Source organism: Mesocricetus auratus, unplaced genomic scaffold (assembly GCF_017639785.1).
Source record: "Mesocricetus auratus isolate SY011 unplaced genomic scaffold, BCM_Maur_2.0 Super-Scaffold_100031, whole genome shotgun sequence".
Taxonomy (NCBI): Eukaryota; Metazoa; Chordata; class Mammalia; order Rodentia; family Cricetidae; genus Mesocricetus; species Mesocricetus auratus.
In genome coordinates, this window is record NW_024429212.1 from 11,141,146 (window position 1) to 11,166,904 (window position 25,759).

General features: G+C 38.5%; 1 long non-coding RNA gene across 4 annotated transcripts in view; it reads left to right on the forward strand.

The window, feature by feature from the left end:
• The first annotated feature begins 24,573 nt into the window (after positions 1–24,573).
• The window catches only part of LOC110342271, a 79,204-nt gene continuing 78,018 nt past the window's right edge, over positions 24,574–25,759 (forward strand). For all 4 annotated transcript variants that reach the window (XR_002384299.1, XR_002384301.1, XR_002384302.1 and 1 more), the window contains exon 1: positions 24,574–24,635. This is a non-coding gene — a long non-coding RNA (uncharacterized LOC110342271). The remainder of the gene's footprint in view (positions 24,636–25,759) is intronic.

The following is a 25,759-nucleotide window of genomic DNA, read 5'->3' on the forward strand; positions in this document are numbered from 1 at the left end:
CACAGGGAACTTTGTGCGAGTCAGGCAGTATCAGTGAAGTTGGAATGGAGGGGGCAGAGGTCCAAGATGAAAGAGGCCAAGAGGATTTGGGAGCAGAGGGGTTGAGCTCGGCATGAACTATCTCCTGCTGGGCTTAACATCAGAACTCCTCCCTTTCTTTGAATCTGAGAAAACGGAGATGGACATCAATACATCGTTTTTTGTTTTTTTTTTTTCTGGTAGCGGAGAACAAGATGACCTCTGAGATGTACTAGTAGGCACCTGTTCCCCTTCTCCTCTTGAATTGAACATTTGCAGCCTGTTCCATTTCGTCGTGACTGTGAAGCAGTGGCCTTTGGATGCTTATTATAGAGCTGGAGAGAATGTGAGATTCTGTCCATGAGAAGGCTCAAAATGCAACCAAGACAAGTTAAGATTGCTTTCGCTTTTAGATAGTGAGCTAGTCAGCAGGATAGGGGTTTGTGAGTGGAGTTCCAGAAGGTGCTCTTTCCTGAGCAGGAGACTCTCGGCCATGTTAAGGAAATATACCATTTTCTGATTGGATCCCAACGACTTGAAGGGAGGGGCTTGATAGACAGTTCCACTTATGGCTGATTGCTCCAGAGTCTCTCACTCTCTGCATATTGTCCAGTTGGCGGGTCTCTGTGTTAATTGTCATCTACTACAAGAAGCATCGTTTCTGATGAGGTTTGAGCAATGGTCTGATCTGCGGGTTTGGTAATACATCATCAGGAATGATTTTACTGCTTTGTTTGTTTAACAGAATAATAGGAGTAGATTTTACCCTAGGGTTCACAACCTATCTAGTCTTGTCAGTAACGTGTGATGGAGTGGACCAGACATCCAATTTTAAAAATTGTTAATTATTCTCACAACACTTGTGTCTTTATTATAACAGTATATTTCGCAGGCAGGCTGCTGTTGTAGGAGCAGGGTTTGCAGTTTAGTAATATTGATAATTAGTTTTCAGTCAAAGGTAGCTGATGACTATAAGGAAAAAGCATCTTCCAGACAGCATTCCTGATGCATGTAACAATTCACAGAGCCCATACAAGTGCAAACTGGACATCAACACTGAGAATGGGAAGTTGACAACAAGTTATGCCCTCAATCAAGAAGCTATTTGCAATTGATATCTGCAGGGAAAATGAAAATCAGTGTCTTCAATAGAGTAACACTGGGTATATAATCATACTCTAGGAAATGCACATGACTAACACAAAATGGAAAAATGGACTCTATGTTTTTCTGTTTCATGTAGTTGTTGTTTGTTTTATTATTTTTTGTCTTACTGTTTGTTTTTATCTGTTGTTTTGCAGTTTTTTGTCTTTTTAGGAGAGACAGATAGACAGACACATGACGGAGAGAAGGGAGGAAAGGAGAGAGGGAGGGAGAGAGGGAGGGATGGAAGGAGGAGAGAGACCATAAAGTTAGATGTATATGTGTATGTGGAGGATCTGGGAATAGTTGAGGGAAGGGAAAACATATTGCATGAGAAAAACCTAAATTATTTTTTCCGATGTTAGATTTGATAAGGCACTTTGGCAGACTACTGTGGTTGGTTATCAATTGGCTTACTCACAACCATTCCTGAAAATCCTTAGTGACTGGTGAATTTTTGACACTGAGAAGTCAATTGATATTGTTTCCTTAATTATGAATTTAAAAACCCTATATTATAGAAGCCTATGAGCTAGGCTCTCCCTGCTCATTTTCAAAGGCCCATTAAAAATTCTACCAATCTTAAGTGACTCAGGACACAACCTTCAAGTTCCATCTTTGTGTTTTTCAGTTCCTTTATTTTCAAAACCATTCACTTCTGTTTACCTTCATCTTTTCTTTGTAATATAAACTTTCACATATAGTTGACGTAACACTCAGTATCTACTTCAAAAGTCACTGGAAATATTTTAGGTGATGTTGTTGTTATCAAGCCTATTATATCAAAGTACTCAACAAACATATTCCAGGTTCTTTCAATGCTTTGACATTTATTGGGTCTTAGTTTATGAGAATGATCTAAATGGATTTGTGTCCTGTGTATAGCTGATATATATTTATATGTAGTAGTGTATGTTCTACCATTGCGGGGTATTCTATAGGACACATGGGAGTTACGTCAATGTGTTCAATACTATTCTAAAGCCCCCATCAAGTTTTTAGTATCTAACTGTTTTGTGAATTCCCAGTAGAAAGCATGTGCAACATCTGATCGTGATTATAACTTATGCTGTCATTCTGTTCCTGTACCTTTTTGAATTGTTGATACATAAACTTGTAATTTTTGTTGTGTGTGTGTGCACATATTTAACTAAAATTTCTAGTTCTTTAAGAATACCCAGTGGGAGAGGAGTTCAGTCCTGCCTCAACATGATGTAACATGCTTTCTTTAAGCCCGTGGCAGGCCTGCCCCTTTCTGAATGGAGATGGAGGAAGAGTAGATTGGAAGAGGAGTCGATGGGATTAGGGGAGGCAGGGACAGGAGGAGAGGAAGACAGGAAATTTTTGGCCAGCATGTATAATAAAGGAAGAAACCTTAATAAAATAAAATAAATACCCACTGTTGTGGCTTGAAGGCAAAATACTCCCTATAGCCTCACATATTTGGACACCTGGGTTTCAGATGGTGGTACCGTCTTGATGTCTTGGGATTTGAAGAACTTTTGGGATAAGAGCACTGACTGAAAGGAGTTGGTAACCAGGGGCAGGCTAGGAAAACTATACCTGCCTCTGGTTTGAGCTGGGTTCTCTTTGCTTCCTGTGACATATCTCATATAAGGAAGAAGTAACAAACATGATGTTGCCACTTCAGAGCTACTCTGCCTACCTTTCCTGCCATGATGGGCTGAAATGTCTCTCATACTGTGAGACACACAAGATTTTCTCTCTGCAATGCCTCTATTAGGGAGCTGGAGACCTAGCCCAGTCGTTAGGAACCCACAATGCTCTTGTAAAGGTCCGAAGTGTTATTTCCATATCACATGGCTTACAGTTATCTGTTAACTCCAGTGATAAAGGATCTGATGCCCGCTTTTGGCCTCTGTGGGTGGTGCACCCATGTTTGCACACACCCACAGATAAATATGCATACCCATAGTTAATTTAAAAAATAATCTTAAAAATGCTCTGTTCTTGTACTCTTAAATCTCCTGTCATTTTGTTGTATCATCCCCAATTCAGGTGAGAAAGAATTTTTATGCATTATCTAATGACAAACACTAGTTTTTGAATGTAACAAAACCACCAGTGTTCCTTTCTTGATTGGGAACCCACCTTTCCCCCATGTATTTTAATAAACAAACTGGAGAAACTGATACCAATAAAGCTTCAAGTACACACAAAGCCAGTAACCTCACTTCTACACTGTGAACCCATTTCAATTTTGAACATCTTGCTAACTGTTTTTCTTGGCCTTAGAAAAATACTAGAATGTAGTACATTAAGAACCAAATGATTGGACTGGAAATATGGGACTTTTCATTATTGTGGAGAACCAAAGATTGACTCCTGAAATCTACATGGTTGCACACAAATATCCATAGCCCTAGTTCCAAGAGATCTGAAGACTTCCAACCTCTGCAGACACCAGAAACACATACAGTGTTTCTAAATACAAGCAAGCAAAACACTCATAGATATAAAATAAAGCTATTTTTTGTTATAAACCAGAAAAAAATAGTTTCTAATCAGGTTTAAGAAAGTGACAATCTTACAGTCACAACACATGATTAGATAATGGAAACATTAAGTTGTATGAGCACATCCAAAGGCAGGAATGCTTTCGTTATTAAGGGGTTATTTTCCCTTTAAATGTACACATGTAAATAATAGGAATTTGACTTTTATTACGATTAAACGCAAGACTTTTACTCTTCTGTGCAAACATATCCAAGATGTGTAAGTGCCTGTGGATGCACTGGCTTGTAAATTCTAGCATAATTCAAAAGCAACTTCCTTCTGGGTGCTGCTAAGTAAATGTACTTAGAAGAGCTGGGCTGTTCCTTTGTGTGAGTTATTGGTAGAGGAATGTCTTTGGGCTGCCTAAATTACCACTTTAAGTATTTGTTATCTCAGTATAAGCCATGCCCTCAGGGTGGCATATCTGTTATAGTGTGCCTTTAGAGTAAAATAAGAAAATGTGCATTTGGGGGTGTATACATTGTTTATCTCCCCACAACTCCCTCTGTTTTCTTGGCAGCCTCCACAGAATAACTATGTATGATGCCCTATTATCCTTCATGGAAATCCACAAATCTCAAAGTCAGTCATGATCACCATAGTGACCTCCTCAAGGACTGTGATGGATGTTACACCAGGAAAGCTTCCCTTTTAAAATGTAAAGACAGGGAGGAACGGTAGTCTGCCTACTGGACAGAATCATGTGTACACACGTTGCCAGGAAGCAGAGTCCTGTGAAAACCAGAAGATAGCTTACCTCTGAGAGTGAGAACACACCCTAGTATCCACACATCTGATCCTTCATGGTGATGAGGTAAGGCACATTCATTTTAGTTTACTTTGTGGCTGGATTTCTGTCAACCAACAAAAGCACCCACATTTAAATATCTTGGAGGCCTGTGCCCATTCAAATCACATGGAGGCCACTGTTTTCTTGTGGTTAAAATATAGGAGCCTCTAATGGGTGTAGCTCAGTGGCAGATCTGACACTCACGTGTGTGAGGTCCCGCCCTTGATCAGCAATAACAGATGCAACATCTCAAAGATTATCTAGTGCATGAGTTTTCTAATATTAACTTTACATAGCAGAATGCTGTATGATATCTTGATGATAATATGTCATCCTCATTTTGGGGGTGCCTGGCAGTGGAACCGGGACCTATCTCTGGTATATAAACTGGCATTTTGGAAGCTACTACTTATGGTGGGATACCATGCTCACCCTTGATACAGGGAGGAGGAGCTTGGTCCTGCCTCAACTTGGTATGCCAGATATTGTTGACTCCCCAAAGAAGGCCTTAACCCCTCTAAGGAGGAGATGGGGACTGGGAAGGAGATGAGGTGGTGGAGGGACTGAGGTTGGTATGTAAAATGAAAAAAAGCTAAATTAAAAAATTCTTGCAAAAAGAATTTCATATCATAATAAATGCATGACTGTATTTATTATAGTAGTAAGTGTACATAATTTCTAGACTACAAGTTATAAATTATATTTTATATAGTTTTGATAATGATGTATTATGTAGATTTTCAGGTATTAAGCCTAGAGAAAGTAATCAATATACTCTTGATGGGGAATTTTAGATATTAATGATATTTGCTATTGTGTTTCATATTTTATAATGACCAATTATTAGTGATTATTAAGCATTCACTGTCTTAACATAGGGTCATCTGCTGATACAACCTGAAAATTGTCTCTACCAATAAATTTTATAATTTTACAATAATTGATTTTTTTCTCTTAAATATTTCTAGAGTAAAATTTTTAAAAATTGCTAGCAAAACCACTATTTAAATTACTAATTGATATAATTTAGCTCCATATGGAAGTTTTGTCTGGGAGAGCAGTGGCTTCAGCATGACACATCAGTGTCTACTATGTACATCTGAATTCAATAAATGGTACAATTCATAGCATATGGCCAGTCTTGAGCTGGAGTCATAGAAACATGAGAGAATGAGATCACCTTCTAGTGAATCTTTGCCAATAACACCAAGTTTTGGGCAACTTCAAACAAATAGTAATTATGGTTCTAGACTTCTAGAGGTCAGGAGACAGTACTATATTTCCTAGAAATCTCTGTGTTCCAGCCACATAACTACAACTTGAGTTAAAGAGAGGCTAGATTAATGTTGGGAGAGAGAAAGGAAGAGAAGTAGAAAACAGGTTTGGTTCTCTTGCCTATGACAGGGTTCTCTCCCACTTTTGGTAGAGGCATACTTGGGAAAGCAAACTGACTTCATTTCCTGCTTGCTTTTGCCCTTGGTTTTGACGTAGCCTTGGTTTTAGGAAATTCTTCCCTCACTGCCTCAATTGCTCATGATAAAATTTAAACACACTTCCTTTTCTGTAATCAGTGAGGAAAGCAGCTGGTCACCATCTTCTATGCCCCAAACTGTAGAGCTGCTGCTTCAGAATAAATGATCCTACTTCATAGAATCTTGAAATTAGAAGGGACCTTGATGTCATCCTGGGCTTCCTCTGCCTTTAGAGAAGGTGACCCTTCAACCATCCTGAACAGATGAGCAAATCCATCCTATTTTTAAGTGATCAAGAGAAAAAGCCTCCACCAACCACACATCCCTCTGATGAGAGACCCTTGCTCTCAGGAAATCATCGCCATTATCATCAAATAGCATTTACTAAACACCCACATGTGCAAAATGTGTTTGTGTTTTCAGAACTTAGAGTGAGCCCTAGGGGGAAGAAAACTGCAAAGGGGCATTAGCACAGCTTGTTTTCTGGGCAGGGTACAGACAGCTTAGCCTACACCATGCTCAGATCTGCAGTGAGCTAATGGAAAGCAAATCATTTTCAAAGACCTTCCAGAAAGCCTACAGAATTTTATTTTATTCTTTTTTCTTATTTTAGAAAAATGGCCTTGTAATTAAAGGTTATCCTCATTTTGCTTTCTTCCATTTAGACATTAAAATTTAGTCAGACTCATTTAATGCCCCAAAGACTGCAGAAAAAAAAAAACTGCAATGTGTTAATCATGAAATAAATCTGGGTTCAAGACTACACTTGTCATTCAATTTTTCCCATTTTTTTATATTTTGATTTCATTTTACATTCCAACAACAGTTCTCCTTCCCAACCCTCCTCTTGCCCCCCCCCTGTTTCCTCCCAGTGCCTCACCAGCTTCTAAAATCCAACAGTCAATGCTCTACACAATTCCCATAGACTCTACTATTCTCTACAATGATTAGAGGGCACTAGCCAGCAAGACTTTACCGTAAAGGTAGTGTGTATTGGCATAGTTGTTTGATCTTGTTTCTAACCCCTATTCTGTTTATATGTGTGCATGTGTGCGTGCGTGCGTGCGTGCGTGTGTGTGTGTGTGTGCTCTGTTTTCTAAGCTTCTCAGTTGTATTTCAAGGCAAGGATATTTATTTATTTTATTCTCATTTTTTTCCCTGATAACGAAGCTGAGTCTCAGACAGGAATTATTTTCCAAAAATTGAATTCAAATGCAGGATTATCTGATCTCAACATGCACCTATGTATAATTAGATAATTCATTTGATGTAATAAACAGCAATATAAAACAAGTGCTGCATTTCTAGAAGTTATCAGGTAATCCCAGTGACCACTACTTATTGCTTATTTGGTCTACCTGTATTAAGACATAGAATGGAATAAAATCTTCTGTTTGCAGTAGGTAGTGGTTAACATAGAGACTATAATTGGTTAATTTTCAAAGTAAAGACGACTGAATGTTCAGTTGAGAGTTATTAATCTAGTGCTCTGGAAACGTCAGAGAAAAGGAAACAGAAACCTGGTAAGAACTGGTGGATAGGAAATAGGAACTGAACACAGAGGCCACACCAGTATAGCGGGACATACATACGCACGCACACACACACACACACACACACACACACACACACACACACTTACACACACATGTACCCCCACACGTGCACACCCATACATACACACCCCACACATAAATGTACTCCCCCACACGTGCACACCCTTACACACACACACACACACACATGCATACGTGCCTATAGAAGTAATACTGATTTAGACTTAGGGACTATGTGTAAACAGGAACTGAAGTAGACAGCATGAAGGAAAGCTGCTGGCTGGGTTGACCCCCTCTGGCTAACTCAGTTTCTTTTCTTACATAGCACAGGTCCACCTGCCAAGAAATGGCACCACCCATAGTGGGCCTGATCTCTTTCTACAGCAAATAACAATTAATAAATCCTCATGAGTATGTGCATAGAACAAACTGATGGAGGGAATTTGCTAGAGGTTCCTTCTACCCAAGTGACTCTGGATTTTGTCAAGTTGACAGCACAAGGTAATTATGACAAACATACGTTGTCCAAGCATATGAAGCTTGCAAAGAATAAAATATTATTTGTAAGAAGTAGCCACATATAGCAGTTTCAACTTAAGGTAAAGGATGAAGCTGACACATTCCCCACATTTTATCACATTATTTGACAGAAGCCCACCTGCCATTAGAAGCACTTAATTTATAACCTGTGACCTTTAAGTGATTCCCACTGTTTATCTGTTCTATGAATGTCTCTACTTTATTAACCTTTTATGCTCATTGCTGTAGCTATGGAATAGCTTGATGAGAAGTACTATTTCTTCTTCCCTCTGTGCCAAAAGTTAGCTCCCAGTGCTATCCTTTGTATGCAATGTCTCAGGAACACCCAGACATTATAAATGCCTCTTCTAGTGTTTGAGTAGAGTCACGCTCATGGGTCTTACCAGGGTCAGGCCTCAGTGTGGTACCACTGGCTGTACCGCCCAGGTTTATAAAACCATGGCAAAATATCTAAGGGGTTTGCTTGGCCCATATTTTCAGAGATATTTGCTGTTCTATTGGAACTGTAACATCACAATGCATGATAATGGAGACATGAGGAGCAAGAATACTTACCAACAAGAGTAATGAGAGACAGGGTGGTGAGGCCGTACTTCTAGAGGTTTTGCCAGATACACACAGTGTTGCAGGCTGGAGACCAGACCTTCAACACACGGGCTCCACAGCACGCGCATTACCCCCCTCAGGAGCAGTGCAGTGAAGAGGAAGGGGATGAGTCCTCTTTTGGGGTTAATGCTCCTGAATTTACCATCTGTCGGTCTAGACAACACACAAGGTTGAGTTCACTTTTTTGATCCTGTTTTTTTTTTTGGAGAAATTGCAAACCTATTAAGAAAAATAAGGGAAAACAACCCAGTTTTACCTTTTTAGATGCAAAAGTATGGACTGGAGAGGTGGCTCAGTAGGTAAAGACGCTTTACATCAAGTTGATGACTGAGTTCAGTCTCTAAAACTCCCCCTCAACACCAAACCCTCTAAGTTTCACGTGTACACTCAATCATCACTCTCACACACATGCATAATTGCAGACAAACACAACACACACACACACACACACTCACAAAGTCATTGAAGCGTAAGTGTATGTGAACCTATTAATAATAGTTACTAAAAAGCAGTGGCAATATATGATGTTTCAAAATAAAAGTCACACTTCTTTGAATAGCTAGTTCATTTTTAATGTCTTATTTGAACTTAAATAGTGGAGTCTACCTCTGTAAGAAGAAATATGACATTGTGGACACAAAAATTCAAACCTGGTAGAATTTTCCCAAGGGATATATATATATATATATATGTATATATATAAATGTTTTTGCGTAGTTTATGGAAATAAAGTTCTTCACTGACAGTGTCTTATTGTATTCTACAATTTGTGAAAATTCAGTTCTTATGTTGGGAAATTATAATCTCTTGCTATTTATTTTATAGTTATATTTTTGTTATATTTGCAAGGGCTCTCCATGGAGTGAAAAATGGGATAGAAACTATTCTTCAAATACATAGGATGAGTTGATTCTTTGGTAAGTCTAAAAACTGAACCCTCTAATCATTTTAGATGCTTATAAAATATGTGCAATAATCTGCTATAAATAACACAGACATATGTGGCAAGCCAGTAAATTCTTCTCTTGTGAGCAGTGAATAGGAATTGTGTACTTAGACCAAAGAAAGTGCACCCAGTATCTGGAGTTTCACCTGGGGCCTCAGTAGGATCCATGACATTCAGAACGATGTTTCGATCACTTAGTGAGTATTTCAGCCATGACCTCAAGATCACCTTTGAAAGGATTTACCATTACTTCTTGTAAACATCTGATTGGAGCAGGATCTATTTCATTAATCATGTCCAAGAATGTTCTGGTTGCTGCTTCTGTCAAAATGGAAGGGAGAGAATGATTTCATAAGCAGACATAAATGATGTGTATGCCTCTGTTTCTCCAAGAAGCCTCAAGTGCATGTTTTATCTTAAAATTTCCAGTTCAGAAAAGCTTGCCAAGTCAGAACTCATAAATGTCAGGAGTGAGATGCAGTGAGGATGCATCACACATTTTTCGGATTTTGACATCTGTGCTTCCACATACCTGGTCTTCAAAATACGGTGCAGTGAAGTTCATTGAAGAAGAATTAAAAAAGAGTACCAGTAAAAACCCTTGAGGATTTCAAAAAAATCAATGACACAACGGAGGAGAATAGGCCATTTATCATTACTGTCTCTTTGATGTCAAGGGGGAAAAAAGAAAGAATACAGAAAACCTTGTCCTTCATAGCCAAGCTGAATTATTTGCTTTGGATCCCAAAAAAGTATTTTTTAATCAACCCATTATGTCAATTAGCTGTCACAATATCATTATGGAAGCAATATTAACATCACACATTATAATCATTCTATTTGAAAGCCTAGAGAGTCAGGGTCAGAATACTTATGTTCCTTTCATCTGAGCAGTGGTGCTATCAAATGGTAGCCCTCAATTTTTTCTCCAATATATGGAGAGACAAGTCTGTTTTAGACATTCAGGAATGTGCATTTATTGACAAGATTTCCAAATGTAAATTGAGGAATACTCTAAATATAAATTAATGCAATAGGATCATATAAAATTATTCTGATGTTATAAGTAAATAATATTTTGAGTAAATGGAGGAATAATGTAGAATTTTGTTTCGTCACTTGAAACCAACAGAAGTCCTCAAAGTCAATACTTTTGCAGAAATCATATAATAAAAACTATTCCAGATTAGTGGACATCAGGCAAAGCTACTGATACCAAGAAACTATTTGAAGGTTTCTTAACCTTTGTACCATTGAGTTTGGGGATAATTTTTTTATTATATTAGGAGGATGTGATGTACATTGTAGGCTGCTGGGAGTTCATTCCTCTTCATACTATGTATCAGTAGCACTCCAGCTGCAAGAACCTTCAATATCTGCAGACAGCGCCCTAACACATTTGGTTGAGGATCATTTAATTTAGTTTTTAGAAAGGTGGTATCTCTTCATTTGTCAGTCTAAAATGCTATAAATTAGCAGAAGTATTTGCTATGAACAAGCCTGTGGCAGATACATTAATATGCTGCATAATTTTTGAACATGTTTGCATATATTCAGTCAGATAAAATAGTTACTGTTCCTAACACCACTTCTCCTTTCCTTTACCTGTGCTATCCCAGTGTGAGGTTGTTCTCTAGCTTGTTTTATTTGTTGTAAGCATTTCCATTGTGGGAAGAAAATAGGTCCCTTACATTTTAATAGCTTACATCAAATGGCCTGCTGTGGGAGTCTGTCTTTGGCAGAGTATGCAGTAAACAGCTCTAGATATCAGAGATCACACTCCTGATAGAACAACACACAGGGATGGCCTATTGCCTTCATGGTATGGCAAGATTATCTGATCTCTGAGTTTCATTTTGGATTGCAGACCTCATGAATGCTGGGTTTTTTTTTCCTGGTGCTGGTTGCCAGGTTTGAATCAGAGCTTAAGAAACCCAATGTCTTATCCAGAAGGCTATCTATTTCCTACCAGAATTGGTAAATCTACCACAGGACAGATTTTTATTTTTTTAAGAGACCGAGTTTTCCAATTCTTCATATTTTTTGAAATTCCAGGCCTCTGACAGGGAAAGAATAGTATGGATGGCTATTTTTCATTGTGCTAATTTCTACTCCCTTCATTTTGTTGTTATTGGGAAAGAATTCTTAAGGAGGTTGTCCACTGTATCACATCATCTTTCCTGTGCATGTAAACATGTCAGCATTATGAAGGAAGAGCTATTCTTAAGTCAAAGATAGCTTTCTTTCGTCACACCACAAAACATGATTTACCGTTCACACAGCCTTGCTTTGTTTTTTAGGAAATGAAGGCTTCCTTTTCTTAGGGCATTTCCAGCAGCTGCACAGCATCATTCAGTAATAATGTTTGGTGTTAACTCTACCACTGATTTATTGTTTTTCTACTTTCAAATAATTGGACATCTTGGAAACTGAATTTATGAAAAATGCTGCAACCTCTTAAAAGGTTCATATAACAAGTCACCTTTTAACACATTTTTTATTATTATTGTGCCACAGGAATCATGGGAGCAATGTCCCCTATATAATATAACACAGAGAACCATGAAGATCCCATGATCTTTCCTTCTCTCTATTTTCTCTCTCTCTCCCTCCCTCCCTCCTTCCCCCTTCTCCTCCTCCCTCCTCCCTCCCTCCTACCTTCTCTTCCCTCCCTCCCTCCCCCTTCTTCTCCGTCCCTCCCCCTCAGTCCCTCCTCCCCCTTCTCCACCGTCCCTCCCTCTCCTTCCCTCCCTCCCTCCCCCTCTCTCTGTTTGTGTGTGTGTTGGAGAAGAGTCTCAGACACTATAGAACTTTTGGAAGGAAAAAGATTGAGCTCACAAGACAAAACATGGAAATTACTGGTGTATCATGTATTCTTCCTGCCAGCCTGGTCCCTGAGCTGCATAAGTCCCAAATGAACATACAGGACACTATATTAATTATGAAGCTGTTGGCCGTTTGCTATGGTTTCTTAATGGATATCTCTAACTAAATTGTTAACCCATAATTACTAATATATATTTTTATAAGGTCTTATCTTACCAAGGAAGCAGCCTCACATGTCCTCTCCTCCTGGAATCACATGGCAACTCCTACTCTTGACTACATTTCCCAGAATCCTTCTGGGACTTCTACTCCCACCTATCTTGCTTCCCTATTCATCAACAGTGCAACTAATTATACAGCATAGAAATAGAAGGATTTCCCCCATCATACTGGAAATATATCTAGGAAAGTATACTGAGAGTACATCTGGCCCTGGAGCAGAAGTACTTCCTACGTTCATTGAAAGAGTAGAACTTGATTCCAGATTTCACCACAATTTCTGAGGACCCCAGGAAAATACATGCTAATAGTAGCACTCACTCCATTTGGAGAGGTCCAAGCACCCCTCACTTGGCAAGCTAGTGTTCATCATGGGGAAATACTTAGGATGAAAGTTTGAAGAGGTTTAAACACTGAATTGAAGTATAGAAACATTTTTGTTCTATGGGGCTGATGTGGAGTAGTCAAGGGTGGTCTACTGTGTGGTCTCAATGTGCAGAAGACCCAGAGGAAGTTCAGGAAGCCCATTCCATAGGAGGTACAGGCCACACTGTACTCTCTTGAAGAAGACTGAAGTTGAGTAGTGTCAGTTTGGTTTGCTGAATTGACTGAGTCAAATGAAAGCAAGTGGGAATCACTTGAGGTTGACCAAGAAGATAGGGAAAATTTCCATGAGGAAATATATCAGTCCTGTCCTCTCACCTATCTATTTTGCATTGATGGATTTACTGATCGATTGACCTATTTCAGTATGTATTTATTCCCAATGCTGAGGCTTTATCCTAAGATCTTACACATGCTCATCAAGAATTCTACAACTGAGATTCATCCCTCACCCCCTTTTTCTATTTTTATGTGAGTTTTTAAGAATACTCAAGATTCTATAGTTGATATTTATTTTCATAATATGCATCTCTGATGTGTTATTTTATACAGGGTACATTGCTGATGATGCAGTGGAGTGATTGTCAGAGCCAGGGGAAACTTTATCTCCTAGTGACATCAGAAGCTATACCGATAAAATCTTACCAATATGACTAATCAAACATCAGGTGAACAAAGATGACACCAATGGCTATGCTGAGCTACACTATGACAAATCCATGAGGCCTCAGTTCTACACAAAGACTTGTAGGCAACTAGGGAAATTTGAGAGTAGGAGAAATGGGGAATAGGGAAGGCCATACCAATTAGTTGTCCATGGCCAAATGATCAGCACTGAAAAAATATACTTACCAGTAGCATTATACAGATGTGTGTGTGTGTGTGTGTGTGTGTGTGTGTGTGTAGCAACTTTAGGAATGGATAGTGTCTCAATTTTAACTTAGAGTAATGAGATTTATGAGTTCATTGAAACCACACTGTGGTATCTCAACAAAGAAAATAGGGATAGCAATGTTTACTATGTTTACAGAGTAGATTTCTCTCTTAGAAGCACACTCATGGACTATGTTCTCAGAGATGGGCATTAGTTCTAAATGCATTGTAGGAAACTAGTCAATACTGCCAGTTATTAATGAGTCCCAATATAGTAAAATACCTAGATGAAACGAAGAATGAAAAATGACCCCACTTAATTGGTACTTCTGGGAAATTCAGGTGTATGTCTGAGGTCACTGAAGGACCTGTGCCAATTGTTAGATGGTCTCATCTATGTCCTTTTCATTTCTGTAAGCCTGAAATATATGGTATTTTTAATGCTCTCTTTGTGTATTGCCTTAAATCAGGAAGTTGTGTCTTGTCTTGCAGTTTGAGAGAAAGAGCTGAGAGCATTTTGCTTTGAGAGCTCTGATGCTCGTGCTGATGAAGGGACAATCCTTGGTGTTCTGAAAGAGTCTGTGGAGCACACGGGGGTAAGACCCATTTCGATGGATACAACTTTGCTTTGAGAAACTGTTGTTTGTCTTAGATTTTCATTGATAATTTGTCACAAATATTTATTTTGTGAGACCTCAACTGATGACTGCTATTGGTGAGGAAATTTCAACAACGGTCAACTTATACTAAGAATAAACAACCTGTGCTAATCAACTTTTATAATTCTAACAAACAGAACAACAAGAAAGATAAACTAAATTTAAGAAGGCCTAAGTGTTTGGATCTGACCCAAAATGACCATTAAAATTGTAAATTTCCCCCCATTAAATTGATAAGAATATAAGCCACTTCATATATCGATGGAAATGTCAACATAATTCTAAGGAATAGCATCCTTTCCAAATGACCCTTGCTATCTGGATTTTAGCTTTTATGGGCTGGAGTATAATTTTGATTTTGAGCAATGAGTTGAAAGATGGTGCTCAGGGATTCTTCCACACCTTCAGTTGCTAAACACTTTCTTTTTTCAGCATACTTTGCCCCTTTGAAGTAATAAATGCCCACAATAGAGGCATAGCTCAATTCAGTCATGATTGTATTGACACAGTCATGCATACATGACTTCTTTTCTTGCAGTTTTTTGACCATTCTGAGATAGTGAACACTCAACAGACTACTGAGCATGGTTGGGTGAACATTTTGCTTGGTATCAGTGGACTCTAGTGAGTTTAGCACTTTCTCCACAAGAGCTGCTCATGTCAACACTGCTAATAACGCTAATAACTTCTATATACCAGTTGGCAATTCCATTGTCCATGTGTGGGTAGTGAAGGTGCAATATGGGAAGGCTCTTTGCTTTCTGACAGCTCCACTCCAATCCCATATTCAATTCTTCCCATAGCATGTACTCATTTTATTATCCACAGATGCAGAATACTCCTGGTGAAATACTGGTCAATTCACTCATGTTTGCCTCTTCTTTAAGAATATGTGAAGATGATGAAGACACAGAAAAATGTAAGGTTTGGTTACATTTATCTTTTCCTTTGGATAGATCATCATTTTCTTTTCCTCAGTTTATTATAAAAGAAAAAGATTGTTGTATATCACTCACAACATTTTTTTTTGTTTTGGAATATTTCAAATCCATTGACAAGTTAAAGCATACACTGAACCCATCATGTAAATTCATCAGTTGTGATTTTAGCGTATTTACTTTTCTTTCCTGCAACATTTTTATAGTTTTATTTCTATTACTAGTGCATCTTCTATCTAGTTTGGATGGATGGATGGATGGATGGATGGATGGATGGATGGATGGATGGATGGGTGTCTGTATGCAAGCATCTATCAGTGTATCTCTATCTGGATTATGCATTTCGGCACTACATAAACAGAGTTGTTTTGTATTGTATATATCTTAGTCTTCTGCCCTTCCTCCTATTGGGTATCCTTATGTAGCCTCAATATGAGGGCTTTTGTATTGTCTTGTTGTATCTTGTCTTGCCATGTTTGAATGTTGTCTCTTGGGAGCCTGCTGTTTTTAATAACTTGATCTGGAGGAGGGGGGATATTGGTGGTGGTGGAGCTGGGACGAATGGAGCGAGGGGAAACTGTGGTTGGGAGGTATCATATAAAAAAAGACCCCAATTTCCATTAAACAAAAAGGAAATCATGGCATTTTAAAAAATTCACATATAAGGCAATTTGCACTAATTTATTTATATTACCTAGTATATAAAATTATTCAAAAATATTTTCCAACATTTTTCATTCTTTTCTTGGTGTGTGTGTGTGTTAATACTTGTCAATGTGGAATGGTCTTGTTTGTTTATATGGTGGCATAGTTTGGTTTAGTTTTCACCTAATAATGAAATTTTGAACAACTCAGAATACCTTCCTTTCTGCATTCCTTCAGTGTGACCTTGTGTTTTGAGGAAAACAGAAACGTTTCTGGTAAAAAAAAAAGGCAGATATGTGATACTATGTGCTATTTAGGTCAGTCTACTTCTTATTTACTAACTTCCTTTCTTCTGAAGTATATACTTTTCATCTCTTTTTATTAGCTTATTACTTGAGAATTTTATACAGTGTATTTGACATTGTTACATCCCCCAACTCCCACCCAAAACCTGAATCCTATCCTCCCCCACCTCCCTAATGTGTAAGTCATATATTATGGTATGACAAGTAGTCTAAGAACTTAAATTTTTAGACATAAAATTTTAGGTATATAAATTGTTAGAAACACCTAATCATTTGTTGGTACAAATAAAAGATATATTATGTGGAAACATTACACTCATTTCAACTTACACAAATAACAGTTTTTCTTTGATTCATTTCAAAGCAACTTTTGTTAAAACTCAATACAAATAAACTTGACTGTGCCTTGATTTCTAATCTGACCTTTAATGAGAGTCATGTAATTGCAAAAATGAGTCACCCACATCCTTTGTCTAATTGTTATGAGAACCTACCTTTTTTTGATATGTTGAGACAGGGTTTCTCTTTGTAAAAACCCAAGCTGTCTTGGAAATTGCTTTGTTGAACAAGCTGGCCTAGAACTCTCAGAGATCTGCCTGACTCCTGAGTGCTGTGATTAAATGCATGAGCCACTACCACCTGGCAAGAAGGACCTACTTTTACCAAGGGACTGTGTGAGCTCTGAAACATTTCTTCAACCATTTATGGAACAGAAAATACCACACACACACACACACACACACACACACACACACACACACAAACATAGACTCACACACACAGACACACACACACACACAAACCCTCTTCCCACACACAAACACATATAATTTTTCTAAACAATGTCATGAGCTGAAGGATTAACACAGAATTCTTCTGACTGCAGTTGATCTTGTTAAATTTGCTCATTAGAATACATTCTTGTTTATGGAATATAAATGGAATTGTACATTAAAAGTACACTTGGAGACCAAGTTGAGTAAAGTTGGTACATATACATATATGTAAGGATTCAAGTCTAGTGTATTGGGGCTGGTGAGCTGGCTTACTGTTTAAAAGTACTTATTGTCCTTTGGAAGGACCCAGGTTCGATTCCCAGCAGCCACAAATCTAGTATACACATGTGAATGGGAACATGTGGTGTGGGAACAGACCTTGGCTGGAGACCCACTTCCCCATCAGCCTGGGAGCAGGCAGCTGTAAGACAATGTTTACTAAAACATGTTTACTAAAAGCATGTTCTGAAAACAATCCGGTGTCCATAAGAAATGTTTACCGGAGCAATAAGTTCCTGAAAAGGGCTCTCCCATTGGAACGCCCTGACGTTGACCTTTCCAAAGACTAACCACCTCTTCCTGACCCACCCACCACAGTTTCTGGTGTCAGAGGAGAACCAGCCAGGGGTAAGAGAGGGAGCAGAAGCTTTTCTTGAGGGAAGACTTTCTTGGGAAGTCTTCTTGAGCCTTCTTGGGGCCTGCTTAAAGTTTCTCTTTACATCGCCGACTGGTCTCTGTGCCATCAGTCCCGACACCCTCTGCACATTCTCGGATACAGGCTGCGCAGCGGGCGCGGCAATGTGGCATTTGTCCTTCTGGTTTTGAGTTACCTTACACTGAATGATTGTTCCTAGATCTATTCATTTACCCAAGAGTTTTAGAGTCTTCAGCAAACAAGCAATTGAATAGACACTTCCATTGCTCATTACACTTCATCTTTTCTTTTATTGAAAATAGATATTTTTCTAATATATTCTGATAATGGTTTCCTTTCTCCCAGATCCCCCAATTTCCATGTCACTTTATTCCTATCTAAACAGATTTATTTAGTCAAGAGTTGCTGTTGACTCCTAAAGACCTATAGCCAACTAGTTAAATGCCATGTAATATTGACTATAAAGAAGAGGGACACTACCACACGTAAATCACGTAAATTAGCAGTTTTGCCAGAAATTCATAAACATCTACTATGAAAATCATGATTAAAAACTTCCATTTCAGCTCTTTTCCCAACTGGTGGTTGAAAGTTTCCACAAAAGATTGCCAGCCAACTTCTACCAGTGTGCTAGCTTTCTTCTGAGTTGTCTAGATCTTTTGTTTGTCTGCAATTGACATCCCTCTGTCAATCAAAACTAAAATAAATAGGTGTGGAGTTTTTCTCTTGGTTCCAACAAAATGATATTAGAGATGAATCTTCTTACATTCCCCCAAGCTGAACCTTAAAACCCATTGAACTCCATGGATGGAATATAACAATGACTTCCTTTGTTTCATAAAAGCCATATTATAATACTTTACTTTCTGTTTCCTGTGTTAAAGTACCTTAAGAAAAACAGGTAAGTTATAGTCAAACATGGAGGGTAAGACATGTTTATCAGAAAAAGAAGATGGCTGGTTGCATTTCATCTGCACACAGCGAACAGTACAGAGAACACAGGAAATGAAGTTTCCACCTCATAAAAGGTTCTATAACTTCTCTAAAAATATCTACAACTGGGGACCAACTGTTCACATACAAGATCATATTCATGGAGACATCTCTCAAATACATCTTTCAAATACATCTCTTTCAAATACATCTAAACCTCTATGCAAGTGTCAGAACATTGGTTTACATGGAACCTTGGGAAGATCTGATCTTAAGTCATCAATGTGTCCACAGATTCATAACTTTGAAGATTTAGAGTCTACTTTTCTTATAAATTTGCCTCAATCTTATCAGGAAAACAACAGAGTGTCTTCATTTTTTTCCATCAAATGTTTTTAAAATCATGTTTGCAGTTATGAAGCTATGATTAAACTGGCATTGCAGGAGACCCTTTTCTCTTTCATCTCCTTCCCTCCCTCCCTCCCTCCCTCCCTCCCTCTCTCTCTCTCTCTCCCTCTCTCTCTCTCTCTTTCTTTCTTTCTTTCTTTCTGTCTTTCTTTCTTCTCTCTCCCTCCCTTTCTCTCTCTCTCTCTCTCTCTCTCTCTCTCTCTCTCTGTCTTTCTTTCTTTCTTTCTTTCTTTCTTTCTTTCTTTCTTTCTCTCTCTCTTCCTTCTGAGGAGACTGCACCAGTATTCCTGCCTGGCATTACAGACTCTTGTTTTTGAGCATGTTCATCTATCATAGAGTGACTCACTTTGCTGTTTTTGTTTCCACTTGATTCTAAAAGGCACAGGCAGAAACATTACAAGAATTCAGGGTTGCAGCAAATAAATTCTCAGGCCAGGCCTGTTCTGTGTTTCCACAGCCAATCTATCCTACACAACATCATTTTTGAACAATACAGAGTCATAGCCAGAGATAAAAGAATGAGTTCAGATAAAGCACAACTTTCCACCATTCCAGATATTCACTGCGCATTTCATCTGAAGCCAAATGCGCTAAGAGAAAGTAACTGAATGCCTTTACTCAGGTTCTGTAATGGAGAAGTCTAAAAACCTGCTACTTTGGTCTTTGTTTGTTTGCTTTTCCTACTTCCTTTATTTAAATTCTAAGCCTCTGGATATTTTGTTTATAAAAAGGATTTTTTTTACTTTCTATTTTTTATATGCTTTCTTAACCATTTGTGGTTTTACATGGAGAACAGATGGGTTTTTTTTAAAGAAGTTTGCAAGAAAGGCAGATCTTTGTGTAACCCTCTATGAAACTATAATAAAATGAACACTTGCTGTTGAGACATTTGGAGCAGATTGACTACTGATATTCATTCATTTGCCACACTTTAGAAACTAAGCCCAGAACAAACAGAAAACTTATGCAAGTGGTGACAGAAGACCTACTCTGTAAGCAGAGGGTATCTTATGGTAAAGTGAGTGTTCCCAGTCTTAGAGGATCTGAACAATTTCTCCCAGTTACAGGTTCACTTGACCCTAAACAAATAAACAACAGGCAACAGAGACGGAGCTTTTTCTTTTTAAAGTGTGGAAAGAAGGGATTTGGGTGGCAGGTCATCCCACACAGGGTTCCCTCCAGATGTGAGTTCCCACTGCTAATCCCCTAATACTATCTTCCAGAAGTTCAGCCTCAAAACTCTCCCACCAGAAGAGGGGGTGTAGAAGAAATGAATAAAGACACATGCAGGAAAATGGCTTTGCCATTCTTGTCTCTATTCCTTGCCAAAAGTCTGTTCCTTCATTTTTCAGAACTGTTTCTTGGACATTCAGTGGCCACACAGCTGGGTGAGAGATGACAAGAATGAAGTATAGAACTGAATTGAGTTTTTCTGGACCTCTCAGCTCCTATTTCAGGTTGGAAACAAGGGTTGTCTCCTTCTTTCCATTATATTTAAAAAAGGTGTCATTGAACAAGTCTAGATTCCTTTTCATGCCACCTAGTTTTCCATACTTTATGGATAATCGAAACTTAAGAAAAACACTGGAAAGTCTTCCTTCAAAAATTGGTGACTTTTTCCCTGGTAAGGTTAGTTGAAGTGAGAATATGTATTTAAATTCTAAATGCAGACTTTATTGATCCACTGGGAATAAAGGAGTTTATTCTATTTTCTCATTCTTCATGTGCTTGAATAAGGTCCATTTAAAATTTCCCTCGTATGATCAGAAATAACAGAGCCACAGATTGCTTGTTGAAAATTTATAGGCATGATATATTCTCAAATGAGTGACATAATTTTTATTTCTGTGGAATAACACAAATGGGATCATAAAACATAGAGCTGTTTAATGGTGAACCACATGAGAGAAGACGAGTTGAGTTTCTCATCACTGAAAATATGTAATGAGCCGGTAGACATGGACTACAGATATAATGTGTGTGCCTGTGTGTAATGAGGCAATAGACATGAATAAATGACAAAATTGGTGGATTTGTATGTGTTCATGGGTATATGTGTGTGATATTTGTTTATTTAAAGGATACAAAGTAGTAGATGTCTTTACTTCTGAGTACATACGCAGAATACTTGGCTATGTTTCAAAGGCTATATTTTGAGAACTTCACACATGCATACATTTTTTCACAAAATGCATCCTTTACTACCCTCCCCACTCCCCACCACACTTCAGGTACTCACTCATTGCGTTAACTTACTGCTTCTGTTGTATGCATGGATGTAGGGCCATCAGCTGGTGTATGGGCAGAGTATCCAAGATGGCATTCCTGTTTTTATTGTCAGTTTAATATATGAGCCCTGTTCAATGCAGTTGGCAAATTAAGCTCATTTATTTCATGACCTGCCGTGAAATACACACTGTGGAACTTTCATGTGTATTAAACAACCGTAAAAAGCAGAATGTCAACCTCAATGATTTCGCATATACAACTGCAGTGATTTAGAATAATCATCACGATGATGTCTGAGCTTTGTCACACACAGAGAATAAAACAAACAATAAAAACCTCCAGAACTTCCTTCAATAACTTTTAGGGAAAGTAAATCTAATTTTGTAAAAAGAAAAATGTAAGTTAATTGAACTTCACAGGGTTTTGCATGCACTTCATGGTCAGTGTGTAAGCCCGAAGTTGACTTAACGGGCATTGGATTATTCTTCTTGTAAATATGGTAGACATACCTACTCAGCAGCATGACTAATGCACCCCTTGTCTTGTTATATCGCCAATTTTGGGTCAGCTTTGGCTTTTTCATGCCACTTGAAGACCATTTGTTACTGATACCTCAACTCGATTTTTCATGAAAATTATTTATAATTGAGAACCCAAATATGTCACTCATTATAAAGTTATTTATGTTTTTAAACAAATAAATTAACAGGCAACTTTCTAAAAGCCCTTCAAATATTTTTGGTTTTTTTAAATTTGGTTACATGAAGATTTCAATATTATTTCTAAAATAATTTTAATCAGGACCAGACCTTTGATTCTTCAAAAAGACTGAGCTAGCATATGCAGAAGTCCATTTAGTAAAACATATTTTAACTGGAATTGCAATTAGTCATAAGGGGACCATCATTTTCGTGGAAAATATAATCCAACAAAGCTAAACATTAAGTGCCTAAGTTTGCTTTTATCCTTTGCAGAGGCTTACTGCATGATCTCACCCTCCATATATTTTTGAATGCATATTTCCAGGGAAATTATTTTGTACTTTATATAAAATTCTAGGCAATTAGATGCAAAAACAGCGTAAAGCAACATTAAATTTGCCAGTGTAAACACAGGAAAGAAAATTAGTGGGGGAGTTAGTGTTCTGAAAGACCATATTAAGTAGCACACATGGCAATGCCTGCTAGGCACACAGGCAAACTCCCCTTCACTCCCAGTGAGGATCCAAGAATCGAGTCTGGAACATGGCATATACCAACCTTGTTGTGAAATAATGTGATTCCAAGACACAGTTATGAATGTTCATAATGGGTAAAAGCTTGCCAAGATTATGAGGAAGGCGAATGTCCTCAAATAGTCCTCCATGATTCTACTATTGTGGAGCCAAGGTGCATTTCAAGTACCCAGATTCAGGACTGAAAATTGACAGTTGCCATTCCCAGGTATGAGAAACTTTAACTTTTTATTTTCTTTGTTACAAATATATAAGTTGATAATGAAAGGAATTTAACTCACAAAAAAAAAGATATGGATAAAATGCCAACTCCTTTGGCTACTTGTGCATGCCTTATCTTGAAGCCTAGGAAACAGGTGAAAGAGAGATTTGAGTGACCATTTATCTCACTGTCACATCTGAGTTCCCTTTTGCCTTCAGATTCTGAGTTCTTTAGATGTGCACCTTAAGTCCGCACAGCTGGGTATTGCTGTGCAAGTCTGGGGTGCTCAGCTCATTTAACCAAAAAAGCAGAAATGCTGACTCTCTTCATGAGGCTATAGTGAAGGCTATAGGTGAACACAAGGCATTTTACACAAGGCTAGATAGAATAATTCTGAAACAGAGGCATTTTAAATAACATTTTATTAGCTCATAATTTTCCAGAGAATTCTTAATTGGAATTTTAAAATGTTTTGAGAATTACATGTATAAGTACTGTGTTTACATCATTTTTACTCCCTCCTCTCCCCTGTATCTTCTGTGGGTTTCCCTCACTCCTTCCCAAATTTAAGACATCCTCAACAATAATTAATTATTATTGTCATGCATTTATTCACACACAACCTATTGAATCCACTCAGTGTTGCGCATATATACATCTGTTTGAGATTGGATGACCCATAGGATGACTCATTCCAGGTGACAAGTGATTTCACCTCTCTTAGCAACCCTTGATTGTAGTTCTTCATCTAGGGGTTGGATGGGGTGGGGGCTTGTGAAATTTCCTCATCCACATAGGCATGTTGACAGGTGTGGTCATTCTGTAGGTCTTTTTTTAGGCACACAATCATAGTGTTGAGCTATCATGGATAGAGCTTCCCTGTCATGTCTAGAAGATGTTATCTCCTAGCTGGTATCCTGGTCTTCTGTCTCTTATTATAGCCCCCAATTCCATGATGCTCCCTGAGATGTAGATATTCCAGGTAGGGTTGGCAACCTCAGGGTTCCTTATTTTCTTTATTTGTACCAGTTGTAGGTCTATGTAGTAACCTCTATTTGCTGAAGGCAGCAACTTTCTTTATATATATATATCTTTATTAAGTTTTAATTTATTCTACATATCGACTACAGTTTTCCCTCCCATCTCTCCTCTCGCTTCCTACCCCCCCTCCCATGCAGCCCCTTATCTACTCCTACTCAATCTTCATTCAGAAAGGGGCAGGACTCCAATGGGAGTCAACAAAGTATGGCAAATCAAATTGATGCAGGATCAAGCTCCTCCCCATGCATCAAGGCTAGGCAAAGCATCCCATCATGCAGAATAGGTTCTCGAAAACCAGCTCATGTACAAGCCACAGGTCCTGATCCCACTGCTGGGAACCCCACAAACATACCAAGCTACCCAACTGTCACCAACTCGCAGAGGGCCAAATCTGATTAGAGGAGAAGGCCGACTCAGACACCCTCTCCACTATTGCTAGGAGTCTTAGCTGGGGTCATCCTCGTGGATTCCTGGGAGTTTCCAAGGTACCAGGTGTTGTAGAATATTGTTTTAAGGTGTGTTACTTTTGCTTATGCTCTGGAACACTTATTTAATGATGCAAATATGAGTTTGATTAAATGAAATTCACCTGTGGTCAGGAGGCTGAGTCAGCAACTAGCTGACAGGAAGTTGAAGGGAGGAGCCAGGTGGAGAAGTATTTGTAAGAAGGGCCAAGAAAAAGCACGAGAACTTCGTGGGAGACTGTAGTACGTGAGCCAGGTGAGCTGCTTGCTATTCGGCCTCTCTGGGAAGCATAATTCTACCTCAACCTTTGAATCTTGAGTTCTTTAGGGGGACGGGGATTTAAATAAGTTTTTTTCAGTAGCTTTGAAAGAGTCCATACCTGAGGGAACAGAGTTTCCTCAGGCTTAAGCTCTTGCAACCTGGTTGTTTCTGGTTGCAGCAGAGAGGCAGTTGCTGATAGGATAGCTGTAGTTCAAAATGCATCAACGATTAAAAAAGGAAAACAACAACCAGGTTTCTCATTAACCCCCAGATTGTTCCCTTTAGCAAGACATTTCTTTTATTACTCTCCTTGTCTGTCTTGTCCCAAACCCACCCAACCCAACACCTCATGCCCCCCACCTTGTCTCAATTCATTCACAGTTTACCCAAGAGCTCATCCATTTCCTCTACCCAGAGAAATCCATGAATCCCTTTTTGGGCCCTATTTCTTACTTTTATCTGGGGCTGTGGATTATAGCCTGGTTATTGTTATTCTTTACTTACCGCTAATTTCTACTTGGGAGTGACTAAATACTATGTTTGTCTTTCTGGATCTGGGTTACCTTACACAGGATGATTTTTTTCTAGTTCCAGACATTTGTCTACAAACTTCATGGTGTCATAGTGTAGTGGGAATTTGTTCCACCAATAGATTTGGGATACCAGTCTTAGGGAGTAGCTTAGGTGTGTGGATATGATCTCTTAAAAGGAAGAGGAGGGGGGGTCTCTGTAGTGATATATTATTTATGACTTACAAAGCTTGTCTGAGGATTCATAAAGCAAGTCAGCCACAAGCCGTATAATCGAGGCACACACAGCAGCCAGAAGCTAGGACTCAGGATTAAGAGGTAGAAGGATCCCTCTGGGCGCAAGGCCACCCAAGAGCATGAGATTAAAACAGTCTAAAGAAGTAATAGATCACACACATGTAATCCCTGCATTAGAGAGTTATAAAAAATAGAAGCAGGTTCTTCAGTATTGAGTTAGAGACATTCTTTCTCCAGCCATGCTGAGGAGAAGTTACAGTCTGAGGCTTGGTGAGAGATCCTGGAGAAAGGATCAGCCTTTCAGTCTGAGGTAGAAGGAAGAAGCTAGTAGCAGGCTGCTTTGCCTTTATT